This window comes from Alligator mississippiensis, chromosome 5, assembly GCF_030867095.1.
Source record: "Alligator mississippiensis isolate rAllMis1 chromosome 5, rAllMis1, whole genome shotgun sequence".
Lineage (NCBI taxonomy): Eukaryota > Metazoa > Chordata > Crocodylia > Alligatoridae > Alligator > Alligator mississippiensis.
This window is the reverse complement of record NC_081828.1, coordinates 180,437,574-180,464,280: the sequence shown is the minus strand read 5'-3', so window position 1 is coordinate 180,464,280 and position 26,707 is coordinate 180,437,574. Positions and strand designations below refer to the sequence as shown.

The 26,707-nt window shown below is 42.6% G+C and overlaps 1 long non-coding RNA gene across 1 annotated transcript in view; it reads left to right on the top strand.

Moving 5' to 3' along the window:
- LOC132250938 (uncharacterized) overlaps positions 1–25,794 on the top strand; it is a 56,122-nt gene extending 30,328 nt beyond the window's left edge. The window contains exons 2-4 of the long non-coding RNA XR_009462665.1: positions 12,005–12,053; positions 16,990–17,165; positions 23,801–25,794. This is a non-coding gene — a long non-coding RNA (uncharacterized LOC132250938). The remainder of the gene's footprint in view (positions 1–12,004; positions 12,054–16,989; positions 17,166–23,800) is intronic.
- The last annotated feature ends 913 nt before the right edge of the window (positions 25,795–26,707 follow it).

Below are 26,707 nucleotides of genomic sequence, written 5' to 3'. Positions count from 1 at the left end.
CCTTTTCTTAGATATTTCAAACTGGTGAGCTTCAATTTACTGCAGAAATTCTTGTTACTTGTCCTTAATTTCATCCCTTGTATCTTGTATTACTACATTTTTGTTACTGCATTCCTCAAGGTCTTTTTTGTTCTTCTTGTATGATATCCTGATCCTCAGGCCTGTTAACAATGCATCCTACCTGTGTGTTACCACATTTCATTAGCACACTCATTCTTTATGACAAGATCATTAATGAAAACATCAAACAGTACTGGCCTCAAGATCAATGCTTGAGGAACTCTAGAGTATGCTTTCTAGCTTGATGCTTCTGCTTTCAGCATAGCCGGCTGTCATGTCACCCTTTTGGCCACTTACTTACCTACCTTAGAATTCTTCTACTAATCTCCATCTTAACTAATAATTTCTCATGGCATTTTTTACTGAAGTCTCAGTGGATGAGAGCAATATATATCCTAGCAGTTTGCTTGGATGTGTCAGATTCTTATTTCAGATGCATTCATGAAAACACATTAATGTAAATCTGGCTGTACAGGTATAACTGAGGGCAGAATTTGCCTTTTTTAGTGTGATATCCTTATGCTGCAGTATTCTTGCACTCTCACTCAGACTTTGCCATTCATTAGAGTAAATGTAGCTGTATAAATTATACTGAGCTTCCAAAAAGGAAGCCATTGATTTTAAATATGTTAATTATTTTGTTTAGCCCTTATTAAAATTCCTGATTCTGCACTCGGTTTTACCGTTCTAAATCCAGAATGTAACTCTACTGAGGCAAATGGATTTATTCTGGATATGCACTACTATGACTGAAATCAGTATTGTAGATCTCCTCGGAGACATAATGCCAGTGAAGAACTGAGTGCAGCAGAGCCTTGCTATGTCTTGTCCTTCACATGTCCCTATACTTGCTATACTGAGACCTCAGGCATATAATAAAGTGGCTTCTACTAGCTCTCCACCAGCAAAGTACCCCCAAATGGAGGGAAAACTCTTCACAGGCAATATTAAGTCAGATAGCAAAGTGACTTAGGCAAAAGAATTTGTCCTTTTAAACTTTCAGTGTCCAATTTTACTTATATACTAAATGTAAATAATCATACTGTGCTTCTCTGCTTTTGAAAAGTGTATGGGATCCATGAATAAATAGCATTGTTGATTATGTAGGATCCTGTGAGATTAATGCGAGATTTATTTTATTCTCTAAAGCTAGAAATAGACATCATCAAATGAAGTGGATCAGCTGTGCTGGAATATATCTAAAAAAAAATTATGGCAGCACAAAGGCAATGAAAGGCAATGTCTGTTTCCACCCTGTCTTATAGCTGCTTAGGTAGGAGAAATTGCTTCCTATGGATAGCACAGTACAATTGGTTTGCTGATTTCTGGGCATCTTCCTCTTCTGATCCAGTGAGTTTGGTCACTGTTACAGAGCTAATGCTATCAGTGGCCCAACCAGAATAACAAATTAATTTGAAATGTATTTTAAGGTCAGCAATGACTTTACTCATTAAAAAAAAACCCCAAACCAAACAAAACTGTGACAACATAAAGACCTATAAAGCCTGCCATTTTTCAAATAAAAAAGATTTTGATTATCTTTACGCTAAGGCCTCTCCATGCACGCTTGCAGAATATAGAACAGGGCTCTTAGTTTTCTGCTTAGAGAAACAGCAAGCTTCATGGACTATAAGCAAGATAAAACACCTTGGGACCCATAAAATAGCTTGCAAAGCAGAAAAATCTCAGTTGCTCTTGCAACCTGATATCAGGATTTCTCTTGAGATGCAATAGATCTTGAGGTAAAAGGTAACTACACCAGCTTTCAGAAAATGTGAACTTGCCCTGGTTAGAACCTGAAAGCAACAAAATTGAACCACCTTATATAAACCAGAAAAGAATTGGAGCAGGGCTTGGATTACTTAGCAACAATAGCCTGAACCAGACAAGTGTAGTGAGAACTGTAAAAATTTGTGGTAGCACAGCCTGGTGCTGTAAATGGAGATTTAGTCTTTCAGCTTTCCCTGAAGTCACAGCAATCGGCAAATATTTGTGTAAGCTAACAGAGGAGGAGTTCACTCTTTGTGACTGTTACTGTCCAATATTATGCTTCCTGAAGAGCAATTATAAATTATTGATGGAGTTGGAATGAGTGGGAAGAGATCCTTGCTGAAAGGACTGGTAAAAGAACAAGGCATGATTTGCCTTCAGCAGGCTCTTATATTCCATTTTGCAATAAACACATTTAATTTAATATGGATGATGCTAATTGGGTTCTATAAGAACTTAATCGGGTTCTGTAACAACTACTCTAAAAGAACATAGAATTTAATAGAGAAAACATATTCTCTAACTTTTTAAACCTTCTTGTCCATAGCAGGTAATAGCATTCTGTGGTTCATTCAATGAACTGTCTCAGCGCTAACCTAAAAAATTCTTATCTTCTATTGTATATAATATGGGTGTTATCATAAAGGTTAATAAAATGACAACATTTCAATAGAAAACAAAGCAGGTTTGGACCATATCCTGTCATCTTTCCCAGCAGAACCAAGCCTACAATGGGGACGCTTTAAATAAAAGCTCTGCACTCATGTGAAACCCTGTGATCAGCAGGTATTCAGGTTTTCCATTTTCCATGGAAAAGCACAATTTTCTCCTTTACAGGAGAAAAACCCAGGAAACTGTGGGTTCCCCCTTGCAGGCTGTAAGAGTTCCAACCTGAAAGGAGCTCGAGGAGACTGATCAGGTAGGGGGCACCATGTGCATGTGCACACGCACATGTGCACATGGCCAGCAATACAACCAGGCAGTGTGGCGCAGGCGCGGCTGGTGAACTCAGACTGGTGGGGCAAGTGGAGAGGCATATGGGAGCAAATCCCTTCCCCCACCCCACTCCCATGTGACATTCCACCCATCCCACCAGTCTGAGTTCACCAGCCTTGCCTACTGTGGTGGAGAGTAGCCCCCGCAACTTCCTGCAAGTAAGTCTGAAGGGGGCATAGACAATGTGTGGTGGGCAGAGGGACATAGGCAACGTGCCTGGGGGCCACAGCAAGGCATGTGCCCCCCTCCCCCACATTTCTGTGCCCATGGTAGGGTGTTGGGGCATGGGACTGCTTCCTAGTTGGACTGGCACTGGGCAGGAGCCATCTCTGTGGCCTAGCAGGTGGGACCTGGCACTAGAGGGTACAGCGGGGTGGGGAGACTTGGTTCTGCTGCCCCTGTGACTGTCACCAGGAATACCACGACATCATGGCTGCCAAGGTAAGGTGCCCCCCTGCCTGCCCAGCAGCAGCAGTGCAATGCTCCATCTCATGCTGTGTCTTGCCCACTGGGCCACAGTGGCGGCTCCTGTCCAGTGCTGATCTGGCCAGGCTGCAGCCCCATGCCGCACTGTGGGTGCATAAATTGGAGGGTGGGGGCACATAACCCCCCCATGACCCTCTGCCATCACTTTTGCCCACCCCTTTCTGCCCCACACAGACACCCCTACCTCACACACTAGGGAGGCTGGGGGCGGGAGGCAGCAGGTCAGTAGTGAGGGGCACCAACAGGGCTGGGGGGGGATTGGAGACTGTGGGATGGGAGTGAAGGGCACCAGCAGGGTCAGGGGACTTCAGGTTGGAGTGAGGGGAACCAGCAGGGCTGGGGAGGGTGGAGGACCTGTGGGTCCAGAGTGAGGGGCACCAGTGGTGCCAAGGCAGGTCCAGGAGTGAAGTGAACCAGTAGGTCTGGGGAGAGGTGGGGGGCTGTGGTTTGGGAGTGAGGGTCAACAGCATTGGCAGGGCACCAGCATATCAGGGCTACCCAGCACCACAAAGCAGCAAGGAGGACAGCCGCAGTTGGACCTGCATCCTGGTGAGTGAAGGGGGCAGAAGGACCTCTGATTTTTCCATGATAAAAAAAACAAAATCAAACACCAAAACATATAGATATTTAGAATTTATTTTATTATAGTGATTGAGGCACTAGTGATTGAGTGGTAGGCTTCCAAATAGCTTAAAAATTTTAAGTATATCAATAAAACATTGTGTACAACTAATACCTATATATAAAATTGTGTTTCATTTTAATCACATAAAAATGTGTAATTTGGGATTTTAAATAGGAGAATTTGGGATTTTTTTATCAGAGAAAACCAGGACTGGTGATCAGTCACTCCATCTGTAGTATATAACACACACAGCCCTAGAACTGAGTTAAGGACTATGGCCTCCACACGCATAAAGCCCCTAGTGAGTAATGGATATGGACATGTGCACTTCACTGTTTCCCTAGGTGGTTTTGGGGAGAGCAGGAAGTGTTCTGTGACTATACTCGCAAACTATGTTTCTGACCTGCTCATACTTCTACCCATTCAGCTGCCTTGTAAAGACTTGATCTTCTCCCCTATGTGCATGATGACAAGGCTTCAGGCTGGCATCTCAGTGCTCTGAGAAAACAACATTTATTTTGCATTTGGCCCTAACAGAGGCAAATTAATAGGTTTAGAATTGGGCAATTAGTTATTTCTGTCTTTTGGGACAGGTGAACTACTACACTGCTTGAAAGTGGGCATGGGGAAAGTTACTGATCTTGAGTGTGTACACAAGTTCAGTGCACACAAACCTGTTTGAAAATGGTTGAAACCAGTTTGAGATAAACCTGGTTGAATGTACTATCAGACTTAACTGATTTAGGTCAAACTGGTTTATGCAATGTCTGTCCCAGGCCCCTTCCTGGTTTAACTCAAACCAGAATTCCCCAGCATCCCAGATACTTTGCAGGGCTGGCCCCTGCCCCTCTGCTCCCTGGCTAGAGCTCCAGCAGAGACTGCAGGTACAGTAGCATCTGCTTTGTTTCCTCCTGCTTCCCCCTCCCCCACCATGACTCCCTGCTCAACCAGGGATTCCTCCATTCCTTCTGCCTTACATTAGCTAGCATACCACAGGCTGGCTATGGTCTGTGCTGTGGGAGACAGGACAAGGGCAGACAGGACAGTGTCTACTTAGGGCTTTTTGGAGCTAATCAACAGGTAGCTGGTAATGTCCCTCCCTTCCTTCATTGGAAAAAGTAGTTTAAGAAGAGCTGGAGTTAGTCAGCAGGGATCCTGGTTTTCTCTAATAAAAAAATCTCCAATATTCAGATTTAAAGAGGTAACACAAAATCCACATTTTTCTATGATCAAAACATCATGATATAGAGATATTAGTGGTGTTATTTCTCTATATCATTAGCACATCATGATATAGAGATATTAGTGGTGTTTCATTTAAATTACAGGAAAATGTGGATTTAGGGTTATCTTTTTTACTCCAAAAATTGGGAAATTGGGAATTTTTTTTTTAATCAGAGAAAAGCAGGATCCCTGATAATGAGAGAGGCTTTTGTTTTGATGGACTGATAAATGCTATCAACTCCATGTACAGCTCCCTGTTGTGTAACTAAATGCTCTTTTATCAACTCCCTGTTGGCTTCCTTACTGGTCAGGAGCAGTGAGGGGAGGGGGGGAACCCCTCCCTAATCAGATCATCCTGCCAGAGCCTAGCCATACTGCCCCCTTAGCTCAGCACTGCTTTAGTGCCCCCTGGTTTCTAGTCTGAGCCACTGCAGGTATGTGCATTTCCTTCCATCCAGAGGGGATGTCTGTATGGTTACAAACTGGTTCAGCCTAGCTAGGTTAGACTAACCTGCAAAGATCGAATCAATTCAGGCTCAGGCTTTTTGAATGTCCCTAGCCTTTAAGTTAAGCTATGATAAATCCTCCCTCTTTCAGCAATAGAACTTTTTACATCTGTGCATGCCCTAACATAAACTTTTAGTCAATATATATCAGCACAGCTCCTGTAAGTTGTGGGAAAATCTATCGTAATGGTACATTTGCCACCTTTCAATATAATACCATATTAACACACCCCCAAATAAAACATGGACCTTATTTTTAGAAAGCAGAATGCAGAAAAAAAGTTGTTTCCAGAATCATAGCTAATTGTGTAACATTAAAATAAGTCTTCTTTGAAACACAGTGTCTAGGAAACATAGCATCCCAGGAAACAGCCTGGGTGGACCATCAGGGAAGAAGTTCCTGCTGCCTACTATCTCACCCAGATTGTCTCCTGGGTTGCTACACTTCCTGGACATTCTGTGTTCCCAGAAGGATTTACTTGATGCCCCCTGGCATACCTTGTTTTTCAGGCTCAAATGCTGGGGCCATCCCAATCTGCTGATCATTGGCCGGCAGGGACTGCCCTGAGACTCAAGGAATTCATGATCCCACAATCATGACTCCTGCCATGCACATGTGGCATGGCAGGAGGCACCTTTGTTGGAATTGGGGATCAGATCCCATTGTCCTTTCAAGTGAAAGTCTGTCAGGGGGCCTGTTGTACAAGGTTAGACCCCAGATCCTCAAAATGGCAGTGATAAACTTTAGCTCCTTAGCATACATAGTTTTTCCTATGTGATCCTGCAAATACATTGTTTCCACATCGCAAGCCTCATCAAGAAACTACCAGCAGCTCACTTTCTTCTTCAGGCACAAACTACAGTGCTCAACAGTAGCTATGGCTATGAAAGTGTTAACAGGACTCTGGTCCTTCAGCTTGCTCAGCCAGGCAAGCAGCAGCCATGCTGGCAGGTGCATTGCATGTGAAGTGTCTCCAGGTCTGCTGCTTTTCCAGTGAAGAAAACAGCTTCCCTGCTTAAGGGGTATAGGTTGTAGCCGTGTTGGTATAAGGACATAGGCAGACAAGGTTCTCGGGTGAATCTGATATCTTTTATTAGACCAACCCAAATAGTTGGAAAATAGTTATTAAGCAAGCTTTTGGGTTCAAAAACCCTTCGTCTGGCTAAGGAAGTTTCAGCAGTTGGTGTGTGCTCTTCCTGGATGGAATGAAAAGTAAAAAAGCCAGCAGCTGGGCTGGTATGCATACAAGACAGGCAGTCAGTGAAAATGTAGATTGAGGAGTCAATGGGTGAGAGACAGGCTGGGGAAAGGGGGAAGAGAGAGAAGGGGGATGAAAGTGGAGAGATACCTGAGGAGTCAGACATCAGGCAGGTTATAATGTGTCATAAATCCAATGTCTATATTTAGTCCATGATTTTTAGTATCCTGGAGGTTGATGAAGTGGAGTTCATAGGTTCGTCTCTGGGAAGTGTTTTGCAAGTTCCCTTTGAGGATCAGGACTGAGAGATTGGAGAGAGAGTGGTTTTCTTGTGAGAAATGTGCCCCCACAGGTAATTGGGTATTTCTGTCTTTGATAGATTTCCGGTGTGTGCTCATTCTGGTGCGCAGTTGTTGTTTGGTCTCTCCTACGTATTGTCCATCAGGGCATTTGGTGCATTGGATGAGATATATCACATTTCTGGAGGCGCAGCTGTAAGATCCTGGGATGCTGATGGCTCTGTTGTGGGGTGTAGTAATAGTGGAGGTGGTGGAGATGTGTTGGCAGGTTTTGCATTTCTTGTCATGGCACGGTCTGGACCCTTTTGGTGTGTTCTGGGCCTGAGGAAGTTTGCTTCTGGTGATGAGGTTAGCGAGGTTCGGTGCTTGTTTGAAGGCTAGGAGGGTTAGCTCTGGGAAGATCTTTTTAAGAATAGGGTCTCTTTCTAGTATGATTTGCAATTGTTTGAGGATTTTCCGTACAGGTTCAAGGGAGGGGTGATACGTCATAACCAGCGGTGTGCGATTTGTGGGGGGTTTTCTTCTGTACCGCAGCAGTTCTTCACGTGGTATCCAGGTGGCTCTTTTAAATGTGTGATCTATCTCCCACAAATATTATCAATCTCTCCACACACACGCTTACCAAATCTGAAAAATCTGTCCTTTCTAAAGGCCTAAATTTCTGTCCAGAAAAATACCCTAATAAAATACTTCAATGTGGAGAACTAGAAGAATTCTTCCGATGCCTGCGCCTCAAAGAATATTTTCACAACCAAACTGAACCCACTCCCAACAACAACTCATCCTCTGACAACATTCAGGGAAGGATCAATGCCAAAAAGCCCCAAAAAACATCAGATTGGACACCTTGCAGTGGATGAAACCCTAACCTTGACTGCTACATTGACTGCTTCAGGGAAAGAATGAACAATGAAATAATCAGCAACACGCGCCACCACAACAACCTCTCTCTGCCAGAGAAAAAGGCCATAGAATCTCTAAGATCTAACCACCAAATAGTAATAAAACCAGCAGATAAAGGAGGAGCCATAGTCATCCTAAACCGTGAAGACTACATAAAGGAAGCCAAGAGACAGCTCTCTGACACCGCCTACTACAAAGAACTACAAGAAGATCCTACTCCCCTTTTCACCAAAAAACTCAACAATACCATCAAATCATTTCCATCAAGACTACCAGAAAAACTACAGACCTTGATGCCCCCACTACCTAACCCGGGGACTTTTTACATGCTCCCTAAAATCCACAAACAAGGGAACCCTGGCAGACCTATCATATCCAACCATGGGACCCTAACTGAGGAAATATCAGGTTTCGTTGAATCAATCCTAAAACCGCTTGTCACCCACAGAGCAAGTTTTATACAAGACACTACAGACTTTCTACGGAAACTTAAAAACATAGACCACCATCCCAGCAACACACTCCTAGCCACCATGGACGTTACCAGCCTATATACCAACATCCCACACCAGGATGGCATCCAAGCCTGCCTTACATATCTACAGGAACAAGATTACAACCCAGAATATAGACCCAAAGATATTACTGACCTTATACACTTCATCCTCACACACAACAATTTCACTTTTAATAATCAACACTTCCTCCAGATGATGGGAACAGCTATGGGCACTAAAATGGCCCCACAGTATGCCAACCTTTTTATGAGCCACCTGGAAAAAGACTTCCTCAAGAACTGCACCATCAAACCCTTGCTATACTTAAGATACATCAATGACATCTTCATCATTTGGACTGAAAACCTGCAATCTCTGATTGAGTTCCATCAGAAATTCAACAATCACCATCCCTCCATCCAACTTTCTCTAAAATACTCCAGCACCAACATCTCCTTTTTAGACACTATGATCAGTATTTAGAATGATAAAATACAGACCACGTTATACAAGAAACCCACAGACCAACATACATATCTGCACAGAACCAGCAATCACCCGAAACACACCAAAAAAGCTGTGATATACAGCCAAGCCCTCAAATACCACTGCATTTGCACTGAAGAGAACACCTGGGATTGCCACCTCACTTATCTTGAAAAGGCTTTCACCCACAAGGACACTCATCCAGAGAGGTAGATCACACGTTTGAAAGAGCCACCCAGATACCACGTGAAGAACTGCTGCAGTACAGAAGAAAACCCCCCACAAATTGCACACCGCTGGTTATGACGTATCACCCCTGCCTTGAACCTGTACGGAAAATCCTCAAACAATTGCAACCCCTACTAGAAAGAGACCCTATTCTTAAAAAGATCTTCCCAGAGCTAACCCTCCTAGCCTTCAAACAAGCACCGAACCTCGCTAACCTCATCACCAGAAGCAAACTTCCTCAGGCCCAGAACACACCAAAAGGATCCAGACCGTGCCATGACAAGAAATGCAAAACCTGCCAACACATCTCCACCACCTCCACTATTACTACGCCCCACAACAGAGCCATCAGCATTCCTGGATCTTACAGCTGCGCCTCCAGAAATGTGATATATCTCATCCAATGCACCAAATGCCCTGATGGACAATACGTAGGAGAGACCAAACAACAACTGCGCACCAGAATGAGCACAAACCGGAAATCTATCAAAGACAGAAATACCCAATTACCTGTGGGGGCACATTTCTCACAAGAAAACCACTCTCTCTCCAATCTCTCAGTCCTAATCCTCAAAGGGAATTTACAAAACACTTCCCAGAGACGAGCCTATGAACTCCATTTCATCAACCTCCTGGATACTAAAAATCATGGACTAAATATAGACATTGGATTTATGACACATTATAACCTACCTGACATCTGACTCCCCAAGTATCTCTCCACTATTCATCCCCCTTCTCTCTCTTCCCACCCCCCACCTCCCCAGCCTGTCTCTCACCCATTGACTCCTCAATCTACATTTTCACTGACTGCCTGTCTTGTATGCATACCAGCCCAGCCCCTGGCTTCTTTACTTTTCATTCCATCCAGGAAGAGCACACACCAACTGCTGAAACTTCCTTAGCCTGACAAAGGGTTTTTGAACCTTAAAGCTTGCTTAATAACTTAATAACTATTTTCCAACTATTTGGGTTGGTCTAATAAAAGATATCAGATTCAACCAAGGAACCTTGTTCCCTGCTTAATACACTCACCCCAATTTTGGAAGGAAAAGCTGTGTGTTACATACAAGAAAATATGTTAAGACTCTGGAAGAAAAGCCAACTTCAGCTGGCCAACAATGCTCGCATCCAAAGCTGATCTGAAATGTTTTGTTATGTGCCTGTGTCTAGGCATATGGACGTCGATGACTCTCCATAGAGGTATGCGTGTCTGAGTAGGGGCAATACTGAAGTCCTCTTGGTCTTGCCTCTGGGGTTTTGTTTTAGGGTTTATTTTGGTTGGTTTGGTTTTGTTGTTTTGTTTTGTTTTTCCGCATGGAGGTAGCTACACTTTTATTCTCCTTCTAAAATCTTACGTAGTCAGCTGAAAGTCAGGAAAAGTTGACTCAAGTAATGAAACAGTTCAAGAGAAATTACTTCTTTTAAGCGTAACATGTCATCACCTTTTTATACCTTTTGTAAGATACATCCTTACACTGGGAAAGTCTTTTGGACAACAGTACTTAGAGCTCTTTTGAGGAAATGTTTGGGGGGGGTTTTGTCCTGAATCCAGTGTTGTCAGGTTTAGTAATTCCTGGAAAATGCCATTTTCTCCCCTACTCTGCTGTGTCATTTTCATTGTACACTCCAGCATCAGTAAATCTCATCAGTTCCTTTTCAGTTTGTCTCAGAAATCTGTTTTTCTCCTGGATCACTTATTTTTGAAGCTACCAAGTCACAAAAGTTACTATAATAGAAACTGAAAACAAGGAGAGAGCTTCTAGATGTGTTTATTTTATAAACTTCTAGTATGAAATGTAAATGTGTCATGCCAATGTAAGCATTGGTGGGAGCAATTAGTAATTTTACAAAAAATAAATTAATTAGAGACAAAACAAGAACGATCCTTTCACTGAGCTTTGTATCTCTGTTTCTGAATACGTTTAAATCAAGCTTTTTATTACAAAGGTTTTCAAGCAATAAATTACGATCATGAGATAGCATTGCTTCAGTGTCCTCCATTTCAGCAAGATTGAAAGACACTCATGAGAAAAGGAAAACTCTTGGGCCTTTATTCTGCTTTCACTTTTAAAAGTTTGTACTGTTGTAACTACACTGGCTGTAGGAGCCTGGCAAAGCTGCTATTAATTTATACCATGCCGCTGACAGAAGACTGTGGCCCAATAATGTTCTATTTACAGGTGGTCCAACTGAATTTCCAGTAATGTCACTTGAGCCTTTCTATGGCATTTAGTAGAAGTTAGACTGAAGTTGCAAATCCTTTCTAATGGTTCAGGTGGAGTGATGGGTCTTGCTGCCCTCAAGAGCTGACAGACTTTGGCTTTTAACTGTTTGGGTACCTAGCAGCCTGGACAGATGACACATTTATACCAGTGCATCTCATACTGGAATCTGCAGTAGACAGCTATGCAGCTATCCCTAGTTATTTGTTATAGCACCTTGCCACTAGCTGGCAGGAGAGCAAGTATTATTCTGTTTGCCTTAAACAGCTACCCTTGAATAAGCTGTAAACAGACATCACCAGTTACAGTGGTATAACCTACACAGGTGCAGTATTACTCTTGACTCATTCATGAGCAGTTCTACAATGTATGGGTGAAGTTGACTCAGCATAGGGGTTTGATGTCTGTCGTCTTTGTTTTTACATCACTGTGAGGGATGATTCTATTGGCATAAATGTTTAATCTGTTCAGGTCCTAAACATACATTTCTCTATTTTCAGGTGCTTGTGTTCCTCTTGAGAACAGCGGTGAATTTTCTAGGCTTTTAAGGTTTGCATTTATTTTACTAAATATGAAATTCTTGTAAGGCTTTTACTCTGAGATTATATCTGCTCTATACCGTTACTCTCAGTTCTGTTTTCATGAGTGCTGCTCTAACTTTCATTAGATGGAGTTCACAGTGCTACCACCTGGGCATGCCACCAGGGTAGTCTGGGCATGCTTTCTGTGGCCCCTTGTTTAAGGAGGAAAACATAAGAGCTGGCTTCATAGGTCTATCGGCAACCTCTCCAGGGGAGATGAAGAAACCTCCAGCAAAAGACTTGTGCGTGGTTTCTGCTCTCTTTGCACTCCCTGAAAAACTCAAAAAGAATAAAATAGAGCAGAAAATATGACCCAAAATACTGATCATGGCTTCTTGACTTCCTTAAAATATTATGTTCAGTCTTCATGCCATAAAGGTCAGGCACTGGAGGAGGGCCTCTGTTCTCTGAAGTTTTGCATACCTACCACGCACATCTGCAAACATCGAAATGGATCCAAAGGAACTCCAAACAGTCCCTTGGAAGAGAGAGCATGATGAAATACAGACCCTGCCCCTTTCAACTCTTTCTAGAATTTTTTTAAGCCCCATTTCTTTGCTTTTATCCACACCCCACAATGGAGGAGATGGGTACTTCATCAAACTAAATTTGCTACATCGTATTTCCATAGCAACAGACTTTTTGTTATGTCACAAACACAGGACTTGTGATTTCACAGAGGGACAAAGCTGAAGGGAAAGCTGGCCTGAAAGAGAAAAGGCTCTTATCAAAAGTAAAAAATTACAGCAAAATGAATATGGCCAAGGAAATTGCTGCTTCTACAAATGTTCTTTTCCTTCCATACTGTGCTTCAGTATGAAAGTCCCTCTTTAAAATACTCAGTATTCAGGGGAATGGAGAATTTATGTAAAAAATGTCTCTCTCTTTCTAACATATTTCTTCTGGCAACTCTGAATGGCAGGACTGAATAGCAGAGAATAAAAAAAATGTGTGAGTATTTAGCAGAAATAAACGGATGTAATAATAGTCAGAAACACAGTAATGCTAGGGCCCTCATCACACTGAAGGGACTAAGGTTCACTCATTCAGTGAATCTATCTATGAAAAGAACACCTTCTATATCAGCATTGTGAAAAAGGATCAACCTGCCCTTTCAGACAGGGGAAAGCTTTTCCTCAGGACTTCCCAAACCAGCAGCCTTATTTGGTCTCCCTCTCCTGAGAGGAGCCCCTGCAGCCAGCCCTAGCATGGCTTCATGAGTGACAAGCCTCTAGCTTTGAAACCATGGCTCTTCTCAGTCCCTGGTTTCTCCTGTGATCCATAGCAACCCCCATCTCTAGGACCTCCTTCTTTTAGGTCAGCTCCTGGGAAGGAGAGAGGGTGCTTTCTTCTTTACAGTAAAGCCTGCCCACACAGAGTTCCCTAGGCTAAGTACAGACAGTCAAAAAGCCTGAGGCTGAATTGATTCAATCTTCGTAGGTTAGTATAAGCTGCATAGTTTGAACCAAAAAGCAAGTGAACAGGCATTCACTTTTGATTCCAGAAATTCAGCCACATACCTGGTATACCACATACCAGGTATACCACATACCATACAGAGGCCCAAGCCAGGAGCCAGGGGGTACTAGAGCACACCTCCCTGCTTGGTTGGAGCAGACAGCTTTGGCCAGGGCTACCCCACCCACTCGGTGACAAAGGATTTGCAGAGAAGGTGTAAAGCACCCTGGGATGCTAGAGGACTACAAGTCAACTTGAATCTGGAGGGGATCTGGAACAGAAGCTCAATAAATGGATTTAACATAGATCAGTTAAGCTTGATACTGCATCCAACCAATTTACGTGATCAGAAACTGGTTTAAACCTGTAACAGAACAGAAGTTCAATGCACATAAACTGCTTTCAAACTGGCCAAAATGGTTTGAGATAAACCTGGTTGGATGTAGTATCAGACTTGACTGATTTAGGTCAAACCAGTTTATGGAACTTCTGTCCCAGACCCCTTCCTGGTTCAAGTTAACTCACAGTCCCCCAGCATCCCAGGGTTCTTTGCAGCCCTGGGCTATGTTGTCTGCTCCAGTGGAGCAGGGAGTACCTCTATGGAGGAGGGAGCAGGGAGTGCCTCTGCTCCTTAGCCTGATTCCTGCTTGTGTCCATCAACCCATAGGGATGGGGGGGACAGACCTCCACATCCCCTTAGCCAGGGTCTACACAGCACATGTGGGGAGGGATAGCCCCTGTGGTGGGGGTTTTCAACCCTCAGCAGCCCCCCCCCCCGTCCCCCTTCCCTTCCTAGCTACTGTTTTGTTTCAGTGTCTGCCACAGAAGGAAGGGAAAAGGAGTCCTCTGGGCTGGATGCCTGCTAATGCAGCCTAGCATGGAGATATCAGGGAGCCCCTGCCTTGGGTGAGGGGCTTCCCCCTCAGCCCAGGGTCCCCCAACCCTGAAGAGCCCCAGGAAACTGAGGGGAATTCTTCCTCTCCCCAACCCCAGAGCTGTTTGCCTTAGCCCCTGCAAGACTCAGGCAGCCTTGGAGAGCAGAGGGAAATTCTCCTGCTCCTCCAAGCCTGTTTTGCCTCAGCTACTGTGAGTCTGAGGCAAAACTAGTGCCAGGGGAGCAAAAGAATATCTCTGCATGGACAGGCACCTGGCCAAAAGGACTATTCCTCCCTCTATCCTGTGGCAGCAGCTGTAGGAAGCAGCAGCTGGGAAGGGAGAGGGGGTGAATTCCCCTCAGCTCCCCAGGGCTGCCTGGGCTGGGGACCCCAGGCTGGGGGAAACCTCCTGAGGGGGAGGCTCCCCCAAGGTGGGCAAGCACCTGGACAGGGGGCGCCTTACCCTGCCTAGATTGAATCGATTCTGCCTCGGGCTTCTTGCCGTCTGTACTTAGCTCTGCTGTTTTACTGATTTGAACTGGTTTCTGATCACTTATATCGATGTGTGTGTGATTTCTGTTCCTAGCCCCGGAGTGCTCTCCATTGAAACGGCAGGTTAGAATCCAGCTCACTTAGCTTCCTTTGTCACAATCAGTTGTATACAAATTATTTAAAATGTATCCAAAGCACTTAAAAACATTTTTTAAAGTTGCTATATTGAAGAAATTGAGAACATGTTAACTAGAATGGGTGACTTTTGAGTTTAGTATTGTTTAAAATAAGTTAAGAGACAACTAAAAGGAATTTTCCACCATATCTAAACTAAATGAGAGGACAAAAGGGAGGACTGTCCAGAGTACAAACGATGACCCGTAAGATTAAAAAGAAGTCTCTTTGTTGCAATTTTATCATCACTTGTAAGTGACAAAGTGCCAAAAGACAGGTTTCTGGCAGCAGCAATACATTTTCTTCAGGGCAGTAAAATCATCAACAAGGTGTCTGTATATGTGTAGCACTGCTTGAATATGAAAGCAATTTTCTAAAGCCCTGTGATTTAATTCTATTGTTTTCGTCAAGAACGAATATTCTGGATCACAATTTTCAGTGACTGATAGTAATGGACATGGCTTGAAAAATGGATGAGCAAGCTCCCCAAGTGATTGCTGGACAAGGCTCCAATACCATTGACAGCAATATTTGCATTTATCTAAAAAGAGATTAAATGCTAACAGGGTTCCAGTACATTTGTCTGCCTGGCATCTGTGCATGGTTTCCATTAAATTAAAGGAAGGGAAAGAGTGGCATAGGAAGGGAATAAAAAGGAGGAGGAGGAAAAAAAAGACATATTGCATGCAGTATAGTACTATAATGTCCCATTTTCTAAATACTCTCACTGTAGAGAACTATCAACTAGAGAGAGAGAAGTACATGTAAACATGAGAGCTGCTCTATCAGATTTTTTTAGATCATGTGGATTTCTGTGTGATCTGCCACTAATCTACTAACATAGCTCCAAAAATCAAATGATATATTTGTTATCTATTCTTAATGTCTGCTAACAAACTCCTCAGATATTTGGGAGCAGATTTTTCCTGCAGCAAGACCAGGCCTTCTAGCATTTGATAGCGATGTACCGTGCAGGCAGCTTTAATTATTCCATTCCATCTATCATGGACTAGATCCTTCATTAAGCTCATATTCATTATCCCCACTGGCTTTAAGGGAGACCTGCACGTATGGGATCATGCCGCACATTGCAGCTTGGAGGAGTTCTATTTTTAGCAAGTGGTAATAGTTGATTTTTTTTTTAACCCCAAATTTCACAAAGAAAATTACTGTTGTTGTTCCAGATAGTGAAAGCTAGCAAATAGAAATGGCTTAAAGGCAGCTTAGAGTCTATGAGTTTCATCTTGTGGTCTTGGAAGTCAATAAGAAAAGACTTATTAATTAAACTAGAAACATAACTGGATCATGCAGGTGTCTGGCTGTGTGGGAGGATTTGACATTTTGGTCTTGATTCACTAAAGTGTATAAGCATGTGCTTATCTTTAAGTATGTGAGTAGTCTCATTTAAGTCCAAGTGTTTTCTTTGATTTTGGGCAGAGGAAGAAATCAAAGCAGTGGGAGACAGCCCGGGGCCAAAATTATGCTGAAGTCAATTGGACTACTTGGTTGCTAGATACTTAGACCCAGATCCTCTCATTTCAGTGGGAGCTCAGCATCTAAATGCCTTTGAGGATCTCAGGATTAGTTAACAACTCTGCTGAACAGGAACTTTCTGATAACTGATTGAAGTTTAAAATAAAATTTTAAACAATTAATATTAGGCTGTCTGAGCTGCTATTATGATTAAATCTAAATCTGTTGTAAATCCTGATTTTGACAGCCTTTTTGGATTAAAAGCAGTTAGGTGAGTGCATATTTTTAATTACTTTTTTCTGGTAATGCAACATTTAAGTTGCTAGAACAAGTCTAGAAAATACTCTTGGAAATAAATGTTAATATTAATCAACAATTTAAAAAAATCCTATGTCTAATTATATATGAGTGTTTCTTATCTCTGTTATATAGCAGGAACACTGCTCTTCTGGAGACTCATATTTCCATTCACTGAGAAACTTCATGAAGATTGCATCTGAGGCTAAAGCTGCCTTTGTTTATACACATGCTCGTCTCAGCTGTAGAACTCCATGGAAGTTGCCAACACGGGAAGCATAACTGATGGATGATGAGGACGCGAGCCCCAGGTACCAGAGGTGTATCTCAGAGAGGGAGAGGGTGGAGGGTACAGTGGTGCAGTTGCATTCTACCTTCTTTGATTCTTGCTTCACCCAAAGTTTAAAACTAACTGTGTAGGAGAGGCAGCAACATTTCTATTCCAGCAGTGCTGAAGGAGTCGATTGATTTCATGGCTCATTATAAACTACCTGATTCCTGCTAATCTCTCTTCAGTCCCCAGACATTATCAGTCCTCTTTTCTACTGTTTAAATTATCCTTTCTTCTGCAGTTTTGCTGTCTGTTAGCCATTCCTAGTGGTGTTTGCTTTCTAGTTCACAATGCCGCAGACTATTTTTGCTCTAGCTAAAGCACTTAGTTCAGGTATAGAAACGACTGACAGTGGAATATCAGAGAGACTGTCAAGATGCTCAAAAAGACTAGGTTTTGTTTTTCTATCATTTAACTATAATTACCACAGGTTCAATCAAACAATATCTTTGACTATTTTGACTACTTTTGCTTCCCCACAACTTCTACTGCTGCCTGGAGGGCTACCTGTGACTATGCTCCACATTCCTGCCCACCCCCCGCCCCCCCTACAGCTGAGGAGGACAGTGCTGCTGGCATCAATGCTTTCCTCGGTGTGTGAGAGGCCTGTACCCACCTAACTGTGGGGGCACAGGCTGCACAATAATGTTTGGCACTGTCTCCCACCTCCTTGTATGCTGTGGGGGTAGAACCCAGGGCCAGGGGAGTGCAGCAGGGCATGGTAGGTGGCACCCAGCTAGGGGTCCCCTCAGAGAGGAGCTGATATTGCTGCTGGCTGGCAGTGTCGTGGTCAGCTGTGCCTCGTGGCAGGGGCTGGGGCTGTGGAGTTGGCACAGCAGGCATTGGTCCAGGCTCCCAAAGCTGTTGGTGGTGGCTGCAGCTGTGGAGCAAAGTGGGACCGGCTGCTGGATGCCCGAGGGGCCCTCCCCTGGTGATGTGGGGCACATGCTTGGGCAGGCTGTCCATGCTACTATAGACAGTACAGCTGTGGCCTGGGTCCCAGGGCATGAGGATGTCCATCATTTGCCACATAAAGTCATGGACTTACAGACACTTCCCAAATGAGGATTGTGGTTGGTGATGGAAACTCACTGTGCCCACAAGGCCTTGACCTTTAGGCAGCACTGCTGGGCCAACTGGTCATGCCTGTGCTCCTGCATCCAGACTGATAGCTCTTCATTGACATAGGTGTTGGAGTGCCCACCCTGCTCAAACTCACGCTGCACCTCCACCTCACCCCACAGTGCCACAAGGTCACCAGTCTTCTCCATGGACCAGCTGGGGCCCTGGGTGGTGGACACGGGCATGGGCATGGCTGTGGATGAGGAGGACACCATTGTGGATCCCGTGCTGGCTCTCTGGGCCTCTGTGCAGCTGTCCCTGTGCTGCCTGCAGCACCCAGCACAGGGGCCCGGTGTGAGACTGGCAGCCAAGCGGCAGAGGCAATGTCTCACAGCAGCCTGGAGCAGCTTGCAAGCCTGAATGGTACATGCCTGGCAGCCACGTAGCAGTACAGTGCCAGGCAGCAGCACCAGAGTGCAGACAGGCTAGGGCAGCTGGCCTGCAGCCTGACCAAGGGAACACAGGGACCTGAAATCATCTTAGGCTCCCTGATGGTATGCCCCAGGGCTCTGAGTGCCTGCAGGCTTTTAAAGGCCTGAGGCTAGGGCTGCCATAGAGGCAGCCCAGCCCTGGGGCAGGAGAGACTCCCAGCCTGGAGCCCTGGGGCTAGGCTAGCCCCCTAGTGGCATGGCTGAGCTGGGAGCAAACTTGTTCCTAGGTCACGTCTACACATGCATAACTATGCAGTAACTAATCACACATATATTTGCTATCTGCATTTGCAGGTAGCAGATTTACTCACAATTAAGCATTTTTACTGTGTAGTAAGCATGTGCATGTGTAGACATAAGCACTTACTACACAGTAAACTATACTACTGTGCAGTTAAGTGCTGTGTGTAGACACACCCACTGCGCACAAAGTAAATGTAACACTTCAGTGGAAAAAATGAATGGAAAAAAATTCATTGTCAATGGGAAAAAAACTACATTTTCCCTCTAATTCCTTCTGGTTGCAGTAATGTCTGCTGCTGCTGCTTGCAACCACTGCAGTTTAAAGAAATTTTCTATTTGATATTGTTTCAGTAAGCATGAAAATGACTAATACTAACCCCAGTATTTCTGATGTTTATTTTTCTATTCCATTCCATTCATTTTATTATATCCCTAAACGGTCTGTGCACCACAGATTATTGTCAAGATAATGCATAGCTACATTTAGTGGAAATCAGGGAAAACGATGAAAGTTTTGGCAGTACGGAGAGGCAAACAGAGTTTTAGCATCTGCGAAGGTATAAAAGGCAGCTTGGGAGAGCAAGATGGGCTATTTCAGCTAAAATGGTGAGCAAGAACATAATTAATAATGTAGTGTATATTTAAATTGACATCATGAGGCTTGAAAATTAACTCTTTGAAAGGTATGGTGAGTGGCAATTTACATGGAGATGGTTTGGGGCCCAAAGTAGGATTTTGTTTTAATTTTTTTTATCTCCATTTTTATTGAAAATATTCAAAAATTGAAAAAAAATTGTTGAAACCTATGTAGAGACTCAAAATGTGACATCATTTTAGTCTGTTTCCTTCAGTGCCATAAAGAATAGTAAAAATATTTTGGTTTTATGCACAATCATAGCCTTCTCCTTCTACTTACATACCTTAAATTTCCTCACAAGTGACTTCCTCCATTAAGAAATATAGCACTGTATAATCCAAAACCATTACTGCATTATCTAGACCAGTCCCAATAGGATGAAAGCTTCTAAGAGGGACTTCCAGAAAGATCAGACTCCAGGCAAAAAAAATAAGTCCGTTATTCACTAAGATATTGGCGTTCTGTCTCTTCATTCAACTATTTCTAGCACTGCACATAAGAACTACAGTACTGAAAGTATACAGTATCAAGGATAGCATGTAAGATCTATGGACAATTTGTCCCTCCTGTCATTGCCAGAACAATGCTTACTGCAGATCACAAAGCGAAACAAAACAAAAGCTTTGTTAGGATATAACCTGAAGCAGCAGGCATTTGCAATATTAAGAGATACATTTTCAAAATTAAGCAAATTTAAAATTGTGCACACAAAATCTGTGCATGAACATACACTGTGCATGTACAAAACAGGTATTTGTGCATTCATATAACCAGACACTTAGCTAAATTGATACAGGTACCTGTATTACTTTATATGAAATCAGTTATGGGAAAGCTACCAATGGAAACAGTATAGATAAGTGGTTTGACCTAAAATTGATAAATCATTCTGAGATATGAAAATAATTTCATTGCTTACAAGTAAAAAGATTAGATGCTTTAAAAGGGTGTGCTATAGCAGTCTTTATGAGCAGGATTTCTACAATGCAGGCACATCTACACGTTGCCCTACATCGCCATAGTGACATGCTACATCACCGCACGGCATACTATGGCCATGTAGCAATTACGTGAGTCTACATGTGATCACGTGAGTCTACATGTGATAGTAATGCGCTCCCCCATGTTAGCGTGCCACTATGGCAAAGTAGCAATGCAATCTAACTGCACTGCATGCATCGTACAGTACAGGCTGTTACTGTGCCATGCTTTAGTACTTCCGAAAGGAAATGCTAAAGCATGGCACCGTAGCAATGTCACCATATGGCAACATGTACACACACCCTGCCTGGATGAAAAAATACTTATAATTCATAGATCTCCCAAGTCATCAAAGCTAGTTCCCTGCTGTCATAGGCAACCACATCATATAATCCCTTTCATAAATTTATCAAGCTGCATCTTGAAGTTAGTTGGGTTTCTTGCTCCCTCTACTCCTACAGAAAGGCTGTTTCAGAGCCTCATTCTTCTGATAATTGGAGACCTTCTAATTTCCAACCTAAATTTATTCATGGCCAATTTATACTCATTTGTTCTTGTGCCAACTTTTTCCTAATTATATAATTATTTTCCCTGATGTACAGATCACCGTCATATTTCCTCTCAGCCTTTGTTTTGCTAGGTTAAAAAATCCAAGCTTTTTTAGTTTCCTGTCATAAACTACACTGTTCCCATGATCATCCTCATAGCCCAGCTTTGCAGCCTTTCTTTCTTGAATTCATCTTTCTCAAATGTGGAGGTCCAGAATTCTAACCTGTGTACTACATGAGGTCTCGGCCATCCCTTATAGAATGACATTAATAACTCTCTAGCTCTACTAGAAACACATCACCTAACACATCCTACAATTAAATTAACTTTTTTTAAGGATGACATTCAGTTGGGGGCCCATGTTTATCCTATGATAGCCTAATACACCCAGTCCTCCATCTCCCTGTTCCCCCATCTACAATGAGCCCCCAGCTAACAACAGAAATATCTGTTGTTAATCTCTAAGCACATGATTGTTCACATTTACATTTAAATTTCATCCTATTTCTATTATTCTGGTGCTCAAGGTCATCTTATTATTTCTGTATGACAGTCCAATATCATACAGATATTTTTGATACTGCCTAAATTTGTGTCATCTGAAGATTATGTCAGCACCACAGTTCTTTCAGTATTTTGTGATAAAGATTATCCACTTCCCAGAAATTAATCTTTGAGCTTTGTCTCTCTCTCAGATGTAGTCATTTTAATTTCCATTTTCATATCCTTGTCCCCATTACACATCTTTGCCAACATATCATCATTCTTATTGGAAACTGAGGCACAATATTCATCATGCCATATTAAGCCACACTTAAATTACCTTCCCATCCTCAGTGAATAGTAACCAAAATTGTTCTTTCCTATTCTCTTTTGTATTTATACATCAAAAGTGCCTTTTACAATTTCTTTTCTTTTGCCAGGTCTAACACCAAGACTAGGGACAGACATTCAAAAAGCCTGAGCCTAAATTGATTCAATCTTTGCAGGTTACTCTAACCTGGCTAGGCTGAACTGGTTTGTAACCACACAGACATCCCCTCTGGACTGAAAAAATGCAGGTACATGCCTGCAGTGGCTGAGGCTAGAAGCCAGGGGGTGATGGAGCAGCCCTCCCTTCCCTTCCACATTGCTGAGCTGAGGGGGCATGGCCAGGCCTCAGAAGGACACTCTGATTGGATGCTTTAAGTAGGGAGGTCAACCTGCACCATCCCAAGCTTCTCCCAGCTCACTGCTCAAGGGACGGGAGTGTTTCCAGCCCCCAGTCCCTCTTCTTAAACAGCTTTTTCCAAAAACGGAAAGAGGGACCTTACCAGCTGACCTGTTGATTAGCTCCAAAAAGCCCTAAGTGAACACTGTCCTGTCTGCCTGTCCCAGTGAAATTGGACACACACACACGCACACACACACACCTCTCAGCACTAGCTAGCATACTGCATGTCTAGGGTCTGTGGGGCTGGGGTCCATTCTGTAGGAGATGGGAGAGGGGGGAATCCCTACTTGAGCAGTGATGGGAGGTGAGGCAGAGGGAATCCAACCAGACCCTGCTGTGTCTGCAGTCTGTGCCACAGCTCTGGCCAAGAAGCAGAGGGGAGGGGCCAGCCCTGCTATAGAGCAAAGAGTTCTGCCCAGCCCAGACAGCATGCTGGGATGCTGGGAGCGTCTGGTTTAGCTTAAACCAGCAAGGGTTCTGGGATAGACATTGAATAAATTGGTTTGACCCAAATCAGTTAAGTCTGATATTACATTCAACCAGGTTTATCTTAAACTGGTTTCAGCCATTTTTATGTGCACTGAACATCTGTTCTGTTACAGGTTTAAACCAGTTTCTGATTACTTAAACTGTTTTATGTGTAATGTCTGTCCCTAGCCCAAGTGATTTTGGCAGTTTCAGTTTATTCCTACACTTTGACCTCCAAGATGTAGGCTTCTTTGTTGACAAATCCCTTTTCCCATCACAGATTACTTCTAATGTTCTTTTAGAAATGGTTATCCATTCATTGAGGCTTAGAGTTCTTCCCTATAAATTCCATTTGCTTGGATTGCAAGTTCCAGTTAGTTTTTGTAACTTCGATGACAAGAAGTATCAGATTTCCTTCAGTTATAAATCCTTGAACTCTTAAATACAGTTGCCTTCACTAATTAGTACCTTTAATTTCTCAGATTGCCATTTGCAGATTGAGAACCTTAATTTCAGATCTATTTTTGTATATTCTCACATTTCAGTTTAAATGACTCATGACTTGATCATCTGATCCAAGATTTGTTTTCTATGACCAGCTCTTCTATAGGGTCCTAGCTGCTTGCCAAAGCTAAGCTTAAACCCTTCTTAGTTTAATCATTGTTGGATGTGATCACTGAAAGATTTCTTCATTCCATTATTAACAAGGTGTATTCAAATATACAAACTCTTCAAAACTCATTTTGTGAATATTACTGCCATTTAAATACATTTATCTAATATACGAAAGGACTGTTCAATGATTTTCCATTATTTCAAGTCCCTTATTGCAAATTAAACTTGCAAAGAGAAATTTCAGGTGTTAATGTGATGTCTTGTTTAACATTATTTCAAATGTGTAATTCTCTGTGGAAAAGTTAAAATGTGACCTTTTTGTTTCTAGTTCTGGACCTATGTTTTCTTACCTACAGGTGGCCATGAAGCAAACCCAAGAGTCAAGATTCCTGAATTCTGGGAAAGCTGAAATCCCACAGTGAATTTTGTGCCTGATCTCTATCTCTGCAAAGGGCAGAACCAAAATCTCCACCCTCACATTTCCAGCCTTTGAGGCTTGAATTCTTTAGCAGCATCCAAATGAGAGTAGATATTTGTTTCCCCAGGGACAACTAGCAGCAGGACACCTTGTGTCACTGCTACTTGTCCCTGGGGAATGCCTGTGCCAAGCGCTCTCTGGCATGTGGCAAGTTATACCTGGTGCAGTAGGAGAAGCTGGGACACGGCTGTGGCACCACATACTGCATGGCTGCACTTGTCTGGACACAGCTTTTGAGTCCTTGAGTCTTTATCCCAAGGACAAGGAATTTCCCAATTTCCCTACAATCTGAAAGCCAAATGTCAAATTTCTGATGGCCAAACATATGGAATTTATAATGAATTTCTCTGTACATTGAATACTAGCACAGTAAAAAGAATATAAAGTATGTCAGGGCACTTAATGCATCTGTGGGTATGCTGTGTTCCCATCTTCTAAACTCGGCAGACACTGTAAGTTGTGCCCCACCCTGTAGAGACAGACTTAATCCCCTTCCATGCCCTGTGAGTAGTTTCCTTGTGTCCACTGGAGCTAAACACATGTACAGAGTTTAGCACAAGTGCAAGTCTTTACAGGATTGGGGGCTGTCTGTCCTACCTCGTCTGTAGTTCTGCTTGGAATGTCCAGGCATTGACATTATAATGATCTCTTCAATGCATTATACGTTCAGAAACGTATTTCATACTCTGAGGTATTTCTTCACCAAGTAATCAGCACGCACTGCCTTCTTACTGAAAATAGTGAGAGAAATCCTCAACTGGTGTAAATAGCATTGCACCATTGATTTCAGATGAACCAAATTGATTTGCAATGACTGAGAAACTGGTCCCAATATGTATTGTTTTACAATTACTCAAATTACACATCAGGCCATCTGCTCTTTCAGGCACCCACTAATACCCAGAAAAAAGGCCTGCTTGATGTTGGCATTTTTCATGGCAGCTGGGGAGTGGAATGAAAAGAAAAGAGCAGTTACCAAGACAGCCTGGGAAATAGAAACAAGATTTTAAAAAAAATGTGTTTAGGTTCAGATTTTAAAGGGCATTTACTTGCAGTAGCTGGGGACTGCTTTCTGTCCACGCTCCCCTCCCATGGCCTAAAGGCTAATACAGTGCATTTATACTGTCATTTTGCTGCATTACAAGAGGGGTTTTATTTCAGATTCTAGCAGTGGTTCTGTAGTTCCAAAGCTGTGTCTTAAACTTTCAATCTGCTTATTAATACCCATGTCATGGCTCCTGTTGAGAAAGAGGTTTAGTGTCACTGTCCTCAATCAGTGTCCTTTCATTCACTTTCATTAAGAACCATGTTTTCCTGACAAAGGATAACAAATGGACACTGTTGGTCCCTAATGTGCTTTTTGACTACAGAGCCTGTACCATTTCTCTGAAGCAATGGCAATTATTTGTCATTTTAATATGACTTGGCAAGGAGATCCAAAAACATATGACCATTATTCATCAATATGTATATTTTGTGCTTGCATTAATATTAGAATATCATTATTATTATCCTGACATTGTATGGGCTAGATAAAATTGCATCGTGTAAAATGTATTAAACTATGTTCAGCAATATTCATATGGCAAGGCAAAAGCAATTTGAAGACCTATAAAATGTATCTGTTGAATGCTGCAATTTATTATGATTAGTGGTGAGGCACCTTTACCTTTGTGCTAATGGAATATATATCAGTGTTTCACCACTGCTAATTGGAAATAGTATAGCTATATGTTACTACCACCATCAAAATCTATATAGTAGTTTCATCCATTTTTCCAAATTGTGAAAATGTTGTGATGTCTAATATTCCTGGCATTGTAAAGATTAAACAGGTGAATGATAAAAAGACCTTTTTTATTAATTTGGGAACATTACAAAGCTGTGTATTTCTGTGATTTTTTCTGATTAGTTGATCTTTGTTTGTTTTTTTGAGTTATGCACCAATGTCTCTGACCTGGGCTTTAGGAGTGCTATTTGGGTGTGATGATGTTGTGGTTGTTGATTATATCTCTCACTGAGGAAGTAGGTGTGTTGTACATGTGTCAGTGAAGGCATGAAAGCTATTAAATATAGCCAGAGAGGAACAGCTTTTGTTTTCCATGGATGCTGAGAACTGAATGAAAAATGTTTGGAGAAACTTCTCCAGGTCTGCTAATACCCTTTCCTTCTTGTGCTTTCTTATCACACCTTGAGAAATATTAACCTTTCCTTGCAACAGATGCACCAATTGAGGTAGTAAAGCCACTTGGGGACAATCCCCCTCAGCTGCTCTCAAGCATCTCAGAGTTAGAGATCTTGAGAGCAGCTGAAGTGGGGTGGCCCATAGATGGGCTTAATGGGTGCATTTCCAGGGTTAGTGTCTGTGAGTAGGTGGACAAAGCATATTCAAAAGGGTCCTTGACATGGTCCTGAATGTGGTGGAGAAATGATATAGACATGTGTGTCATATCCATAGCAGCCATATTTTTTCATGAAAGTTACAGTATTGTAGAATTGTGATTAGAAGTAGCATTCTGGAAAACCCAGCACAGACAGCCTGGAGAATACCAGGCAGAAGCAAGGACAACTGTGCTATGAGATGCTAAAGCAAACTTCTGTAATTAAATGCATTTAATATGCAGATATACTTGGCAGTTTAATTATTTATGAATCTTTTAAGGCTCAACTTGTTTTCTTTTACCAATATTTTAGTAGCTACAGCTGGAATGTGTGAACGCAGTTGGAATGAGCTACAAGAGACATCTCATTGTGGAAAATGGTGTTTTGAGGATCAGATCAGCAT